The sequence below is a fragment of the Nannospalax galili genome, unplaced genomic scaffold (assembly GCF_000622305.1).
Source record: "Nannospalax galili isolate Female #2095 unplaced genomic scaffold, S.galili_v1.0 scaffold2149, whole genome shotgun sequence".
In the NCBI taxonomy this organism is placed as follows: Eukaryota; Metazoa; Chordata; class Mammalia; order Rodentia; family Spalacidae; genus Nannospalax; species Nannospalax galili.
The window spans coordinates 205,542-208,472 of NW_008360298.1; positions in this window are offsets into that span (position 1 = coordinate 205,542).

Below are 2,931 nucleotides of genomic sequence, written 5' to 3' on the forward strand. Positions count from 1 at the left end.
AACTGGTGAGAGAATAGGGAGGGTTATATAACAGGGGAGAGAAGAAAGATAATACTTACATAGCATGAAAAATCAAAGAGAAATGTATTAATTCAAAAGTCTACAGAAAAACATGGTGCCAGGCAGGGGAAACCTCTCTTTCAGTTTAAAACCCCAAAACAATGCAGGCTATTGCCACGTCCTTGATTGCCTCCCACAACTTGAAGATAAGACGATATTACTGCATACAGGACATACTTCATTCACAGATCTTGGAGCAATTGTACTAGAAGTGATCTGGAAACCTTTTCTGTGAAGAATAGCTCCCATAATTTCAGAAGGTACTAAGCAAACTGCCAAGGGAAAAAATGAATTAATGTTCCTACCCAGCTGTAAAGCCTAAAAAAATAACTAACAATTGGCCCAGAAAACCATTATTGTTATTGGTGAGTAGTGAAAATTTTATCTTGGAGTTAATCAACAGCTCTCTAATTGGCTTAAGGGCTGCTCAACTGGAGATAACATATATGGTATTACAAACATAGTCAAATACACATGGATGGGGAGGTCATGGATTCTAAGGGAAAACCTACTTTTGTCACATTCTTATACAAATGCAGTTTTTACTGCACTCCAAATTCTTACCATTAGATTTAAGGAGAATTCTAGTACTCACCACTCATTAAAGAAGCTTATTTTTACAAAAGATGGCAACTATTACAAAGTTTCACAATGGGTTAAATGTAGAGGATAAAGACCTCTTATGTGGCTAACCTTAAGTGACACATCTACAATGCAAGCTCTATACGTAAGGCTCAGACAACATAGCAAAACAGGGTACCAAAAGAAAATTAACGCATCTCTTAACTCTCGACAGAAAAGTTTCCTCTTGAAACAGATGGGGATTAAATCAGAAAGCCACAACTGGCAAATGTGCAGAGAATAAGCGATCACAAAGTGTTTATCCCTGGGTAGGACACCTAAATCAAACTTAGGGGGGCTTGAGAGATGGATCTGTGATTAAAAGCACTGGCTGCTCTTGCAGAAGACACAGGGTTTAATTCCCAGCATCCCACATGGCAGCTAACAACCTTCCATAACTCCATTTCCAGAGGATTTCATGCCTTCTTCAAGCTTTCACAAGCATTACACAACATGGGTACACCTACACACACACAGGAAATTATGCACATACACATAAAATAAAAATAATAAATATTTTTAAAATCCCAGAGATCATTGTGGAGGAGGAGCAGAAAGTTTATAAGAGCAAGAGGTGAGTGGTAACCTCAGTGAAACGGTTTTCCAGACAGCAGGGAAGGTCCTCATATGAACTTAGAGCAATTGATAACAGTATACACAAGACCTTTGCAAGTGCAAGTAAGACAAAAAAAAACAACATAGAATTTGAGAAGTGAGTAAGAAGCCCCAACCTTAACTGAGGAGCTATTGGTAATTAATAACTGTTGGGAGACTGAGACTTGCTCCTCTTTAAGGATGTGACACTATGTAGGTTAACCAGGCTCTAGTGAATGGACTCACATTGAAGGATATTTGAAGACACAAACTTGGATTGATGGGCCTTAACGTCAGAATACATGAAATCCAGTGAGGGGTTGCTACAAGAAGAGTGTAGATAGGGAAGAAGCCCAAATACGATCAAAATATATTGTATGAAATTTGCAGAATTTCTACAAAAGTCACTACAAATGTTTAAGAATCAAACATTTTGTGACAGAAAAATTCCAGAAATAAACTCCCATGCACATATCAAATGATTTCTATAAGTATACAAGGTCATTTAATAGGTAAAAATACTGTTTCCCAAAATGGTGCTGGATAACTGGTATCTACATGCCAAAGAATGATTTGGGGTTCTTATCTAAAATGATATTATTGTATGTCCCCCTTCTAATAAAGAAAAATATCTTAGATGGAATTGAAGACATAAACATAAGAACCAATGCATTACAAGTTTTAGAAGAAAACATCAGAGAAAAGAATCATGATATTATAATTGACAATGATTTATAACATTTATAGACACATAGGTCTCTAGGAAGGAGATACAAATAATAGTCCAGTCAAAGGGTTCCACGGTTACAAAAGTTTAGGAAATTCTGTCTTATATTTAGTCATGTTCATATTAGCATAGTACATGACCTTAAAATAAAGTGTATTATTTAACCTTGATGATATCAGAGCATTTCCAAACTTAGTATGAGATCCTCCATCAGATCAATGGGCCACAGGTTGCCAAAGCTCAGCAGACAGATGAATCACAAGGAAAATAGACAGATTCAGAAAGCATGAAGGACGTAGAGCCTTGAAGCTGTTCGATGAAAGCCCAAGTACCCACTTCCCCATAGAAAATATAATACATCAGCAGGTAATAAAACCTTCCTTCCTTGGAAGAGGTCCCCCAGGTCATTGGAAGCTCAGAGATGAGGAGATTTAAAGTTCTTTCCTCCCTAAACAGGTTAACATGAACTATTAGCATAATTACTTCTTAGAGCTAAAAAAATCTTTTCCAAGCAGTTTGTCCAGCATCTTACATCTGTATTTGAGGTATAATGGATTTAGATGTCCAACCATCAACTATCCTTTATAGTTATAACTGTGAATCTAAGTGTACAGCTATAGTAAATATGCAGTGTGAGCTGCCCGCCCATTTGTTTCAAGCAGTAAGAGTGTGTATGTAGTAGTAGGCCCTATGGTAACTAGGCTTGGTGGGCCTGTGCTTACAATGTTGAGTAAGCTAACAATAAAATCCCTGGATATCTTAAAACCAAGCAATACATGAATATTTTGGAAATACCCAGGCAATATAAATATGTTAACAATATTTTACTAAACTTTATTTTAAAAATGGTGAAAATTCATTGAAATTATATTACTATTACATATACACGTAAATACACACACAAACACACATATTATATTATATTATAT